Source organism: Pseudopodoces humilis, chromosome 3 (assembly GCF_049639895.1).
Source record: "Pseudopodoces humilis isolate 2021_Gansu_Grassland_sample_001 chromosome 3, ASM4963989v1, whole genome shotgun sequence".
NCBI classification, from domain to species: Eukaryota; Metazoa; Chordata; class Aves; order Passeriformes; family Paridae; genus Pseudopodoces; species Pseudopodoces humilis.
This window is the reverse complement of record NC_142202.1, coordinates 112,576,541-112,592,126: the sequence shown is the minus strand read 5'-3', so window position 1 is coordinate 112,592,126 and position 15,586 is coordinate 112,576,541.

The window sequence follows — 15,586 nt, the reverse complement described above, 5'->3', positions numbered from 1 at the left end:
GGGGACAGAGAGGAGGATGTGGCACCAGATTCGAGGGACAATGAGGGGACAGAGGTGACAGAGATGGGGACGTGGCACAGGCTGAGGTGACAATTCAGGGACCAGAGGTGACAGATGTGACCGAGATGGGGACACGGCACCACAGGAGAGGACCCCAAATCCCCCATCCCCACTGTCCCACCGTGTCCCCACGGGTCCCCAGGGTCACCTTTTGTCACCAGCGGGTGTTTGGTGACACTTTTGGGCTGTCACCCGCTGGGGACCCGATGAGAGCCGGGGGAGCCGTGAGGAGCGGCCGGGAGAGTCAGAACCCCCCAGAACCCCCCGGAACCGCTCGAGCCAAAATCCCGCACCGGGAACGGCGCCGCCACCTCCTGTCCCTCTGTCCCCATGTCCCCGTGTCCCTCTGTCCCTGTCCCTCTGTCCCATGTCCCTGTCCCTCTGTCCCTGTCCCCATCCCCCTATCCCTGTCCCCCTGTCTCCATCCCCATCCCCGTGTCCCTGTCCCTCTGTCCCCATCCCCATGTCCCCATCCCCGTGTCCCTGTCCCTCTGTCCCCAGGTCCCTCTGTCTCCGTCCCTGTCCCCCTGTCCCCCATCCATTTCTCTGTCCCCCTGTCTCCATCCCCATCCCCATGTCCCTGTCCCTCTGTCCCTGTCCCCATCCCCATGTCCCCATCCCTGTGTCCCTGTCCCTCTGTCCCTGTCCCTCTGTCCCTGTCCCTCTGTCCCTGTCCCCATCCCCGTGTCCCTGTCCCCCTGTCCCCGTCCCCATGTCCCCGTCCCCATCCCTGTGTCCCCATCCCTGTGTCCCTGTCCCCATGTCCCCATCCCCATGTCCCCATGTCCCTGTCCCCCATCCCCATCCTCCTGTCCCATGTCCCTGTCCCCCTGTCCCTGTGTCCCCCTGTCCCCGTGTCCCTCTGTCCCTGTGTCCCCCTGTCCCCATCCCTGTGTCCCTGTCCCCCTGTCCCCATCCCTGTGTCCCTGTCCCCATGTCCCCATCCCCATGTCCCTGTCCCCATCCTCCTGTCCCATGTCCCTGTCCCCCTGTCCCTGTGTCCCCCTGTCCCTGTGTCCCTCTGTCCCTGTCCCTGTCAAACGGGACCGGGAAGCGCTGAAACCCCCCGGGGGGGTCCCGCAGCCCCCACCCCAAAATTCAGGCCGATTTTAGGGGCTTTTCTGGGGGGTCCCAGCCACAAATCCATAAAAAAATTGGGATGAGTTTCCTCCAATCCCCCAATATTTGTTTTCTCCATTTTTTTTCCCATTTCCCCACGGTTTTTTCTCATTATTTCCCATTTTCCCTCAGGTTTTTTTTTTCCCTCCCCCCCCACTCTTTTCTCTCATTCTTTCCCATTTTTCCCTCTCATTATTTCCCTTTTTTCCTCTCATTCTTTCCCACTTCCCCCCACATTTTTCCTCCCATTCTTTCCCATTTTTCCAACATTTTTCCTTCATTCTTTCCCATTTTCCCCACATTTTTTCCTCCCATTATTTCCCTTTTCCTCCCACTTTTTTCTCTCATTCATTCCCATTTTCCCCCTCATTATTTTCCTTTTTTCCCCACTTTTCCTCTCATTATTTCCCTTTCCCCCCTCTCATTATTTCCCTTTTTTCCCCTCATTCCTTCCCATTTTCCCCACTTTTTTCCCTCTCATTATTTCCCTTTTTCCCCCACTTTTTTCTCTCATTCTTTCCCATTTTCCCCACTTTTTTCCCTCTCTTTATTTCCCTTTTTTCCCCTTTTTTTCCTCTCATTCTTTCCTATTTTCCCCACATTTTTTTCTCTCATTATTTCCCTTTTTTCCCCTCATTCTTTCCCATTTTCCCTCTCATTAGTTCCCTTTTCCCCCCACTTTTCCCTCTCATTATTTCCATTTTCCCCCACATTTTCCTCTCATTCTTCCCCATTTCCCCAACATTTTCCCCTCTCATTATTTCCCTTTTTTCCCAACATTTCCCCCTCTCATTATTCCCCTTTTCCCCCTCATTCTTTCCCATTTTCCCCACATTTTCCCTCTCATTATTTCCCTTTTCCCCCCACTTTTCCCTCTCATTCTCCCCCATTTCCCCCACTCATTATTTCCCTTTTTTCCCCCACATTTCCCCTTATTCTTTCCCATTTTTCCCCATTCCAAAATCATTTTTTCCCCACCAACAAAACCCAACCCGGGCCCTCTTTCCCAAAGGATTCTCCCACCTCTCCCTGACCACACCACAACCTCCTCCGAGCCACAAAATCTTCCTTTTCCTCCCCAAAAAAAAAACAAACCCAACCCACCCATCCCCGCTGCCCCGAGGTTAAAAAAAATCCCAATTTTTAATTTATATTTCTATTTTTTTTTTTTTTTTTCACCCGGTTGGAATTCCCCTCATTAATTTCAGAGAGAGGAACAATAAATAAGAAATAAAAAAATAAATCGGGGTGGGTTTTTTTGTTCTTTTTTTGGTTTTTTGTGTGTGTTTTGATGGAAATCCAGCCTGCGCTGGAGAGAAGGGCGGGTTTTTTTATGGGATGAGGTGGGAAAAATCCGGCGGATCCATTGTGGGAGCAGCGGGAATTGGGAATAAACCCCGGGAGAGGAGCTGGGAAGGGGCAGCAGGTGCTGCCTCAGATGGGAATTTTTATCCGCTCCATCGGAGACGATCCCAGCCCTTCTTTCCCATGGGATTCTCCCTCCTTTGGGATGGCCACAAACACCCCAAAAATTCCCGCTTTGGGATCATTCCCATCCCAAAATCCCAATTTTTTTGCCCGAAGCCAAGGCCTGATCCAGAGGGAAGGATCCGAGGGAAAGCTTTTCCCACCCCCCCTAAAAAAAAAAAACAAACAATCAAAATAAAAATCAAATTATTCCCCGAGAGTACCGCTAAAGCCCCCGCCCCGAATCCTGCCGGGATTTTGGGGGGATTTTAGGGAAATCAGAGGGATTTGGGAATGCTGGAGGGGGAGGAAAAAAAAACCAAACCAGCGCTGCCTTTTCGCGGTGCCCCTCAATCAGGTAATTGGCCATAATTGGCCAAAATGAGGCGCCGCGGTGTGACTGGAAACGCAGATGGGAGCCGGGAAAAAAAGCTGCTTGGAGGTAAAAAATAAAAATTCCCCCCCAAAAAACCGGGAATAACATTTTTTTCCCCACAAAAAAAAAAAAAAAAAAAAAACCGGGAATAACATTTTTCCTCCTCAACCTCTCTTTCCTGATTTTTTTTTTTGGTGTTTTTTTATATTTAGGGGGGCTCTAAACCGAACAAAGCAATAAAATAAGATAAAATAAAAATATTTCAGTCTTTTTTGGGGGGTTTTTTTGGTGATTTTAAGGGAAAAATCCCGGCCAAGTCGCGACTGGAAGGGAGAGGAGTGGGAAAACGGGATGGGGAAAAATCGCGGCGTGGCTGCCGCCTTCCAAAAAAAAAAAAAAAAAAAATAAAAAATCCCAAATCCCGATAAATTCCCGTTTATCCCGGAGGAAAAGCGGGCTCCGGGCAGGCCACGCCGCCTCTTGTTGCATCCCTGCGGCTCCGCTCCCGGGATTTTGGGGCTGGAGAGCGAAACTTTTCCTCCGCCGGGATAAGAGGAGGAAAACCGGGCTGAGGTTGGAGATTCAGCGGGGAGAGAAGAGAGGGGCTCAGCGGAGGGTTGGAGAGGGGGAAAAAAAGCAGGAAAAAATGGGGAAAATCCCCCCAAAAAAAGAGGCATTTGTGAAGAGGGATGGATGGAGGGAAGGATGGAGGGAAGGATGGAGGGAGGGATTCCTACCTGCGCTGAGCTGGCGGCTCCTCGGCTCCGCGCCCTGCCCGGCGCTGCCGGAGCCGCCGGGGTTTTATAGCCGGGATCGCGCCCCCCGCCCCGGCCACGTGCGCGCCTGAGCCCACCCACCCCCGGGGCCGCTCCAACCGCCCGCCCCCCGCGCCTTCCCCGCCGCCCCAAAATCCCGCAGCGTCCCCCGAAACACACGGCCCCAATGTTCCCGGCGTCCCCGATCCCAAATCCCGCACCCCGAATCCTCCCCGCAGCCCCAGTCCCAAATCCCGCACCCCGCATCCCAAATCCGGCACCCCACATCCACAATCAGCCTGAATTTTACCGGCGTACCCAATCCCAAATCCCGCACCTCTAATCCACAATCCCGCACCCCGCATCACAAATCCCGCACTCCACATCCTCCCTGCAGCCCCAATCCCAAATCCCGCACCCCGCATCCCAAATCCGGCACCCCACATCCACAATCCCGCACCTCGAATCCCAAATCCCGCACCTTCCCTGCAGCCCCAATCCCGAATCCCGCATCCTCCCCGCACCCTGAATCCATAATCACACACCCCCCACCTTCCCTGCATCCCAAATCCGGCACCCCGAATCCCAAATCCCTCACCCCGCATCCGAAATCCGGCACCCCAAATCCATAATCCCTCACCCCGCATCTTCCCTGCAGCCCCAATCCCAAATCCGGCACCCCGAATCCACAACCCCGCACCCCGCATCACAAATCCGGCACCCCGAATCTTCCTGGCACCCCGAATCCCAAATCCCGCACCCCAAATCCATAATCTCGCACCCCGCATCTTCCCTGCAGCCCCAATCCCAAATCCCGCATCCTCCCCGCACCCCGAATCCATAATCACACACCCCGCACCTTCCCCACATCCCAAATCCCGCACCTCGAATCCCAAATCCCGCACCTCGAATCCCGAATCCCGCACCCCACATCCACAATCCCTCACCCCAAATCCATAATCCCGCACCCCGCACCTTCCCTGCAGCCCAAATCCCGCACCCCGAATCCTCCCTGTATCCCGAATCCACAATCCCGCACCTTGAATCCCAAATCCCGCACCCTGAATCTTCCCTGCAGCCCCAATCCCAAATCCCGCACCCCGCACCTTCCCTACAGCCCCAATCCCAAACCCTGCACCCCGAATCCACAATCCCTCACCCCGCATCTTCCCCGCACCCCGAATCCACAATCCCGCACCTCAAATCCCAAATCCCTCATCTTCCCTGCAGCCCCAATCCCAAATCCCGCATCCTTCCCGCACCCCGAATCCACAATCCCGCACCCGGCACCTTCCCCGCATCCGAAATTCCGCACCCCAAATCCATAATCACACACCCCGCACCTTCCCTGCATCCCAAATCCTGCACCCCGCATCTTCCCTACAGCCCCAATCCCAAATCCCGCACCTCAAATCCACAATCCCGCACCCCAAATCCATAATCCCTCAGCCTGAATCTTCCCGGCGTCCCCAAATCCCGCACCCCAAATCCCTCACCCCGAATCCTCCCTGCAGCCCCAATCCACAACCCCGCACCTCAAATCCCAAATCCTGCACCTTCCCTGCACCCCCAATCCCAAATCCCGCACCCCGAATCCCAAATCCCGCACCCCGAATCCATAATCCAGCACCCCGAATCTTCCCTACAGCCCCAATCCCAAATCCAGCACCCCGGATCCCAAATCCCGCACCCCAAATCCATAATCCAGCACCCCGAATCTTCCCCACATCCCAAATCCCGCGCCCTGAATCCATAACCCCTCACCTCACATCTTCCCCGCACCCCGAATCCCAAATCCTGCACCCCGAATCCCAAATCCCGCACCCCAAATCCCAAATCCCACACCCCAAATCCCAAATCCCGCACCTCGAATCCCAAATCCCGCACCCCGAATCCATAATCCAGCACCCCGAATCCATAATCCGGCACCCCGAATCCATAATCCGGCACCCCGAATCCATAATCCAGCACCCCGCATCTTCCCTACAGCCCCAATCCCAAATCCTGCACCCCGAATCCCAAATCCCACACCCCAAATCCCAAATCCCACACCCCAAATCCCAAATCCCGCACCTCGAATCCCAAATCCCGCACCCCAAATCCATAATCCCGCACCCCGAATCCATAATCCAGCACCCCGCATCTTCCCTACAGCCCCAATCCCAAGTCCAGCACCCCGGATCCCAAATCCCGCACCCCAAATCCATAATCCAGCACCCCGAATCTTCCCCACATCCCAAATCCCGCGCCCTGAATCCTAAATCCCGCATTCTTCCCGCACCCCGAATCCATAATCCAGCACCCCGAATCTTCCCCACATCCCAAATCCCGCACCCCAAATCCATAATCCCTCACCTCACATCTTCCCCACACCTCGAATCCCAAATCCTGCACCCCGAATCCCAAATCCCGCACCCCAAATCCCAAATCCCACACCCCAAATCGCAAATCCCGCACCTCGAATCCCAAATCCCGCACCCCGAATCCATAATCCAGCACCCCAAATCCATAATCCAGCACCCCAAATCCATAATCCAGCACCCCGCATCTTCCCTACAGCCCCAATCCCAAATCCTGCACCCCGAATCCCAAATCCCACACCCCAAATCCCAAATCCTGCACCCCGAATCCCAAATCCCACACCCCAAATCCCAAATCCCACACCCCAAATCCCAAATCCCGCACCTCGAATCCCAAATCCCGCACCCCGAATCCATAATCCAGCACCCCGAATCCATAATCCAGCACCCCAAATCCATAATCCAGCACCCCAAATCCATAATCCAGCACCCCGCATCTTCCCTACAGCCCCAATCCCAAATCCCACACCCCAAATCCCAAATCCCCCACCCCAAATCCCAAACCCCGAATCCCAAATCCCACACCCCAAATCCCAAATCCCACACCCCAAATCCCAAATCCCGCACCCCAAATCCCAAATCCCGCACCCCGAATCCATAATCCAGCACCCCAAATCCATAATCCAGCACCCCGCATCTTCCCCACATCCCAAATCCCGCATCCTGAATTTCAAATCCTGCATCCTTAAATTCCAAATCCCACATCCTGAATCCCAAATCCAAAATCTCACATCACTCACCCCGCATCCCACATCCTGCCCAAATCCCAAATCCCAAATCCCAAATCTCAAATCTCAAACCCGGCATCCTCCCCACATCCCAAATCCCAAACCCCACATCCCAAATCCCAAACCCCACATCCCAAATCCCGCATCCTTCCCAAATCCCAAATCCCAAATATCAAATTCCAAACCCCACACCCCACACCCCAAATCCCAAATCCCAAATTCCAAACCCCACACCCCAAATCCCAAATCCCAAATCCCAAATCCCAAATCCCAAATCCCAAATCCCAAATCCCGCATCAATTCCAAATCCCAAATCCCAACAGGATGAGATGAGAGCCTGGATTGGGGGAATTTTTTTTGGAAAATAAAGTGAGATGAGAGATTGGATTTGGGAATTTTAGGGAAAATAAAGTGGGATGAGATCCTGAATTTTGGGAATTTTTAGGGAAAATGGGATGGGATGAGAGCCTGAATTTTGGGAATTTTTAGGGAAAATAAAGTGGGATGAGATCCTGAATTTTGGGAATTTTTAGGGAAAATGGGATGGGATGAGAGCCTGAATTTTGGGAATTTTTAGGGAAAAAAAAAGGATTTATTTTTTCATTTTAAAAATCAGATTTTTTAAGAAAAATGTCGCTCTGGTCTCTCCTGGGATATTCAGGAATATCAAGAATTCCCTGGATTTTAAGAGGTTTTGTCCTTTCCCGGGATAATTTCCCAAACTTTCAAGGTTGGAAAATTTGGGTGGAAAATAAAATTTTAATTTTTTTTTTTTTTTTTTTTGAAATGGATTTTTTGGGTGTTTCTGTCCCAAATCCAGGTCTGAGAATCAGGAAAATTCCAGGAAAATTCCAGGAAAATTCCAGGAAAATTCCAGGAAAATTCAGGCAAATCCAGGAAAACTCAGGAAAATTCAGGAAAAATATAGGAAAATTTAGGAAAATTCAGAAAAAGTTTAGTAAAACAGGAAAACTCAGAAAAAATCAGGAAATTCAGGGAAAATTAAGAAAAATTTAGGAAAATTCAGGAAAATTTCAGGAAAATTCTAGGAAAATTCCAGGAAAATTCAGGCAAATCCAGAAAAATTCAGGAGAATTCGGAAAAATTCAGGAAAATTTAGGAAAATTTCAGGGAAATTCAGGAAAATTCCAGGAAAATTCAGGGAAATTCAGGGAAATGTGGATTTCCCAAGCTGGGAAAATCGGGAATTGTTCCCCTGGAATTTTTCATTCCCAAGGATTCGGAGCACCCTGGGATCCCATCCCAAGGAATTCCGGGATCCAGGAGGCTCAGGATCCATCCCCAGGGATTTTTATGGAATTTGGGAAAGGAAATCCAGGGATTTTCTGGGATTTGGGGTTTTTTTTGGGATACCCCAGGAATTCCTTCCCAAATCCCAAATCCCTCCCCGTTTTCCCAGGGAATTCCCTCCATTCCCAGCCTGGGACTGGATCTGAAATTATTCTGGAATTATTTGGGAATTATTCTGGAATTATTTGGGAATTATTCTGGAATTATTTGGGAATTATTTGGGAATTATTCTGGAATTATTTGGGAATTATTCGGGAATTATTGGGGAATTATTCAGGAATTATTTGGGAATTATTGGGGAATTATTGGGAATTATTCTGGAATTATTTGGGAATTATTCTGGAATTATTTGGGAATTATTCTGGAATTATTTGGGAATTATTTGGGAATTATTGGGGAATTATTCTGGAATTATTGGGGAATTATTGGGGAATTATTCTGGAATTATTTGGGAATTATTGGGGAATTATTGGGGAATTATTGGGGAATTATTCTGGAATTATTGGGGAATTATTCTGGAATTATTTGGGAATTATTCTGGAATTATTGGGGAATTATTTGGGAATTATTTAAACCATTCCAAGGAATTCCGGGATCCAGGATCCATCAGGATCCATCCCGAAGGGATTTTTATGGAATTCTGGGATAGGGAGACCCTTCCTGGAGTCCCCAATTCCCAGGGAATTCCCAAAATCCCTTCCCTTGGGATGGGGCTGGATCCAACCCCAGGCTGGGAATGGAGAGAATTCCATGGGAAAAGGGGGAGAAATTTGGGAAAGAATTCCCAGAGAATCCCTGGGAAAATCCAAGGAAAGGCTCCCTCCGCTCATCCCGTTATTCCCAGCTCCGATCCCGCCTGAATTCCCCGAAAATAAAAAAAGAATCCCCAAAACCGGAGCTTTTTGGGGCTTTGGGAGAGCAAAAATTTTAACCCGATTTAATGAATTAAATTTAATTTTATTTATTTATTTAATGTATTTAATGTATTTAATATATTTAATTTATTTAATCTATTTAATTTCTTTTATATATTTTATTATTTAACTATAATCATAATTACAGTCACAATTGCAATTATAATTTATAAATCAAATTTAATTATTTTAATTGTAATTTAATGAATTGAAATATTAATTTAATTTATTTAATATTTATTTTTCATGTTTTTAATTGTAATTATAATAACAATTATAAAAACACAATTCTAATTATATAAAACGTATGTTTATTATACTATTATTTATGCTGTATTTATAGATTATATTATATTTATATCATATTAATATTGCATTATATTTATTTTATATTTATATTATATTATATATATTTTATATTTATATTACATTATATTTATTTTACATTTAATTTAATATATATTTATATATTTATAATATATATTTATTTTATATTTAATATTTTATATACTTACATTATAACACCTTATAATTATACATGATTTTAAACATAATCAGAATTATAAAATTATAACCCGATGAATTATCATTTGAACCCCCATTAATTATTATTAATTAATTAATTAAGTATTAATAATTATTATTTTTTAACCCAAATTCTTTGTTATTTTAGCCCAAATTTTCCTCCCCTGAGCCAGGAGGGGATCTGAGGTTGTTTCTCCATCAGGGATAGGGAAAGGAAATTCCCAGAAATCTGGGAAAGGCTGGAAAAGTTGGGAAAAATCCCCTCAGGCGGAACCAAAAAAAAAAATCCAGGCACGATTGGGAATGGAAAATCAGGGAATTGCTCCAATCCCTGGGAAAACGGAGGAATTAAAATTAAAAATTTGAATTTTTAAATCTGAAAATATTGATTTTTGAAGTTGTGCTGGGGACCCCTCTCTTCTTCCCAACAAAAAACTTCGGGAAATTTGGGAACGGGGTGGAAAAATCTCATTTCCAAATCCCCAAAATCCTGGGATTTAAGGGAGGAGCTGGGAATTCCCAGGGGCTGGAAATGGGGAGGGATGATCCAAATTTTGGGATTATGGGATTGGGATGAGATGAACTTTGAGTCCAAACACCCCAAAATTCCAGGATTTGATGATTTTTGACATCACCTCTCCTCAGGGTTATCCACCGGAATTAAATTAATTTAGAAATAGGAATTTTATTTGGTTTTTAACTCGTTTATTGATTTTTTTTAATACATTTATTGAATTTTTAATACATTTATTGAATTTTTTAATACATTTATTGATATTTATAATTTTTTTAAATTTTTTTTTTTAATAAACCGGCTCTACGGAGCCAAGCCAAGGCTACATTTTCCTGCAGTTCCAACCATTCCCGTGGTTGGACAGAGGGACAGAGGGACAGAGGGACAGAGGGACAGAGGGACGGACACACGGACAGACGGAGCCCAGCGCTCCCGCACGCAGCGCGTTTCGACGAGTTTTGCCTTCAGCATGCACCCGTAGCCGGCCGCAGAGGCTGCTGGGAGTTGTTGTTTCTCCCCGTTCGGTTGCACCGCCGCGCATGCGCAGCACTGCCCCTTTCCGGCGTGCGGGGGAGGAGGCTTTCGATGATTGGTAGAGAGCGGTCGGTGGGCGGGGCCAGAGGCCGTGGCGGGAATTGTGGCGGTCGGAGAGTTCGGCGCGAGCGGCACCGGTGGGAGAGGAGAGGAAACGGCTGAGGGGGAGCGCGCTGAGGGGAACGGAACCGAACCCGACCGAACCCGACCGAACCGAACCGAACCGAACCGAACCGAACCGGGTGGCTGCGGCAAGTGGCTGTGAGTGTCGGGGCTGAGGGGAACCGAACCGAACCGGGCGGCTGTGAGTGCCGGGGCTGAGGGGAACCGAACCGAACCGGCCTGAGGGGCTGTTAGTGTCGGGGCTGAGGGGAACCGAACCGAACCGAACCGAGCGGCTGGTTGTGAATGCCGGGGCTGAGGGGAACCGAACCGGCCTGATGGGCTGTGAGTGCCGGGACTGAGTGGAACCGAACCGGCCAGAGCGGCTGTTAGTGTCGGGGCTGAGGGGAACCGAACCGAACCGAACCGAGCGGCTGGTTGTGGATGCCGGGGCTGAGGGGAACCGGTCCGGTCCGGTCCGGCCCGGCCCGGCCTGAGGGGCTGTGAGTGCCGGGGCTGAGGGGAACCGAACCGAACCGAGCGGCTGGTTGTGAGTGCCGGGGCTGAGGGGAACCGAACCGGCCTGAGGGGCTGTGAGTGCCGGGACTGAGTAGAACCGAACCGAACCGTGGGGCTGGTTGTGGATGCCGGGGCTGAGGGGAACCGAACCGAACCGTGCGGCTGGTTGTGGATGCCGGGGCTGAGGGGAACCGGTCCGGCCCGGCCCGGCCTGAGGGGCTGTGAGTGCCGGGGCTGAGGGGAACCGAACCGAACCGGGTGGCTGGTTGTGGATGCCGGGGCTGAGGGGAACCGAACCGAACCGAACCGGGTGGCTGGTTGTGGATGCCGGGGCTGAGGGGAACCGAACCGAACCGAACCCGGTGGCTGGTTGTGGATGCCGGGGCTGAGGGGAACCGGACCGAACCGAACCCGGTGGCTGGTTGTGGATGCCGGGGCTGAGGCGGCCGAGGGGCTCTGGCTGAGGGCGCGGAGAGGGCTCTGGGGTGCGTGGGGAGCCTCAGGAAAGAAGCCGGGAAAGGCTGGAAGTGAGGGAATGGTGGAAGGGAGCGGGGGATGGTAAAAGGGGCTGAGGTGGGGAAGGGGATGAGGACTTGGCTGGGGAGGGAAAGGGAAGAAGCCGGGAAAGGCTGGGAGTGAGGGAATGGTGAGGGCGGGGAAGGAGCTGGAGCTGAGGTGGCCGAGGGGTCTTGGGTGGGAAATGGGGAAGAGCTGGGCCTGGGGAAGGTGGTGGTGGAACGGCCTGGAGTGGGGCAGAGGGTGGGAAAAGGGGCTGAGGTGGAGGTGGGAAAGGGCTCCTGAGATGTTGGGAGGAGCGGAGGGGCGTTGGGATGGGAAAGGGAAGGGGGAAGGATTGAGGGGGTGGTATTTTTATCCAAGTGGGTGCGTGGGGAGATCGGGGTTTGGAGCCGCTCTGAGAAAGAGTGAGGGGCTGGGAATCAGCTGGGAGAGGGCAGTGTGAAAAGATGGGATTTGGGAAAGGAGCTGGGAGAGCTGGACCGAGGCTTTGGGGAGGGAGGGGGATTTGGGAAGGGGAGCTCTGAAGGCAGCAGCAGCAGCAGGTGGGGTAGGAAGTTTGAAGGGGGAAGGATTGAGGGGCTGGGGAAGGAATTAATGTGGTTTAAGGGATAAATTTGGGACGGTGTCAAGGAGCACAGGGAGAAGGGGGATGAGGGGCTGAGAAGGAAGCGGCAGGGAAAGAGGGAGGTGTAGGATTGCAGTGGGAATTTGTACTGGATAACGGAGAAATAACCTGGAATGGGGAGTTTGGGAGCGGGACAGGGAGCTTTGAGGTGAAGTTCGGGGTCAGCTTGCCAAGGGCTGGGGAGAGGGATGAGGAGCAGGGCACGGAGCAATCGGGAATTGGAGCTGGAAGTGCAGGAACACGATGCCGGGCAAGAAAATTCCGAACAGGGAAAAGCTTCAGTGCCAAACCGGCACTTGTGGCCAACTCCATTAATTGGAAAGTCAATCCCGGGGACCCAGGAGGTCTTGCCTTTCCTCTGCCCTCCGCGCAGGGAACGTGCCCACAGAGCCCTTTCCCGTCCTTAGGCAGCTCCCCGCGCCGGGGACGGATCGATGGCGCTTCCCGGGTGGTCGGATCCCGCCGGGATTGTGCCGGAGAGCGGCTCCGAGTTACCATGGATATGGCTTGGGCCGCCTCTCCTCAGGAAACCGTTCCGTTTAGAAGGAGTTTGGTTTGGGTTTAGTTTGGAGTTTAAAAGTTGATTTATTTTTTAAAAAAAAAATTTTAATGCTCTCCCAGTTTTCCCTGCCATGAATCTGAAGCAGCCCTGATTCCTGGGAGGAATGGCCGAGGAGGGAAGGGTCAGGAACTCCTCAGAGACTTTCCAGGAGTTGGAAATGTTCACCTGGAGAAGGGAAGGGCCCTTAAAACCCTTCCAGGAGCTGGGAATGTTCACCTGGAGCAGAGAAGGGTCAGGAACTCCTCAGAGCCCTTCCAGGAGCTGGGAATGTTCACCTGGAAGACTCCAGGGAAACCTCAGAGTCCCTTCCCGAGCCTCAAGGGGCTCCAGGAGAGCTGGGATTTGGGAAAGGGTTGGAGCGCCAGGAGCCAGGGAATGGCTTCCCTCTGGGAAAGGGGGTCTTGGGAAGGAATTTCTGCCTGGGGGGTGGGGAGGGGCTGGGCTGGAATTCCCAGAGAATCCCTGGGAATGTCCAAGGAAAAGCCGGAACACCCTAGGATATCGGGATGGAATGGGATTGAAGGTTCACCCAAACCATTCCGAGGTTAAAAACCCCCAAAATGGGATTTTTTCCCATGAATTTAAAGCCCAGGACATGGAAAAATTTTCCCAAGGGAATTCCCTGCTCTCTTCCCTAAATTTCCAGCGTTCCCACGGATCCGGGATAATAAATATTGAATTTTGGATTTTTTCCTGGTTTTATCTCAGCAGGGATCGAGTCCCACAGGGATCTGGAAGCTTTCCCAGGAGCTGAGGAGCTCCATCCACTTCTGGAATTCTCTGTCAGAAAATTCCTGAAAATTACCGGATTCGTTTCCCGGAACGGTTTTATTTCAATGGACAAAACTTCATTTATTTGTACAGTCACTTTTTGGGAAAAACTCCCAAAAAATCTCATTTTATCCCAAATTTTGGTGGTTTTCCATTTCTGTTCCTTATCCACGGGGATGAACCTCGAGGAATTTCGGTTTTATCCGGGAGGAATTTCTCCATTCCCTCTTTTCAAGTGGTTTTTTGTCCCCGCTCTTCCTGAAAAAAACCCCAGGAGAAACCACCTGGAAATGGAATTTCCAGCCCTGGATTCTCCCTCGGTGGAGAATTTAATTGGAGTTTAATTGGAGATTTTGGGGATTTAATTGGAATTTTTTTGGTGTTTAATTGGAATTTTTTTGTGGTTTATTGGGGGCTTTTTTGGGGTTTAATTGGAAATTTTTGGGATTTAATTAGAATTTTTTTGGGGTTTAATTGGAATTTTTTTGGGAGTTTAATTGGAATTTTTTTGGGGTTTAAGTGGAGAGTTTTGGAGTTTAATTGGAATTTTTGGGGGGGGTTTAATTCGAATTTTTGGGGGATTTAATTAGAATTTTTCTGGGGTTTAAATGGAATTTTTTGGGGGTTTAATTGGAGATTTTTGGGGTTTAGTTGGGGATTTTTGTGGTGTAATTGGAATTTTTTAGGGGTTTAATTAGAATTTTTTTGGGGTTTAACTGGATTTTTTTCGGATGTTGAACTGCAGTTTTTGGCGTTTATTTCGGGTGTTGAACTGCAGTTTTTTGTCTTTATTTTGGGTGTTGAACTGCAGTTTTTGGTGTTGATTTTGGGTGTTGAACTGCAGTTTTTTGTCTTTATTTTGGGTGTTGAACTGCAGTTTTTGGTGTTGATTTCGGGTGTTGAACTGCAGTTTTTGGTGTTTATATCGGATGTTGAACTCCAGTTTTTGGCGTTTATTTCGGATGTTGAACTCCAGTTTCTGGTGTTTATTTTGGGTGTTCAACTGCAGTTTCTGGTGTTGATTTAGGGTGTTGAACTGCAGTTTTTGGTGTTGATTTTGGGTGTTGAACTGCAGTTTTTGGTGTTGATTTTGGGTGTTGAACTGCAGTTTTTGGCGTTTATTTCAGATGTTGAACTGCAGTTTCTGGTGTTGATTTTGGGTGTTGAACTGCAGTTTTTGGTGTTGATTTTGGGTGTTGAACTGCAGTTTTTGGCGTTTATTTTGGATGTTGAACTGCAGTTTCTCGTGTTGATTTTGGGTGTTGAACTGCAGTTTTTGGTGTTGATTTCGGGTGTTGAACTGCAGTTTTTGGCGTTTATTTCAGGTGTTGAACTGCAATTTTTGGGATTTATTTTGGGTGTTTAAATGCACTTTTTGGCATTTATTTTGGGTGTTGAACTGCAGTTTTTGGTGTTTATTTTGGGTGTTTTACTGCCATTTTTTGCCATTTAATCGCAATTTTCTGTCCGCGCCCCAGCTCCATCTCTACCTCCCCTCCCAACCCTTCCGCCAAAACTCCAGGCGGGATCAAAATCCGCATTTTCTTCAATATTCTCCCAGATCGACCCAAAACCTTTCCTAAAATAAACCTGGAGAGTTCTCAACCCTCGGATGCGTCAGCGCCGCCGAGGGAATTGCGCTTCCCGCTGTGTCCCGCCTGCTTTTCCCGGGAAAGCGCCGAGCCCGGGCTGCAATCGTGGCAGGTAAATGGGGGAGCCCAATTTGGGTGGAAAAATGGCTTTAATGGATTTTTAATGGCTTTGGCTTCCCGCCAGGGATGGATCCGACGGCGGCTCTGCTTTTCCAGAGGGAAGGGAGGAGAAT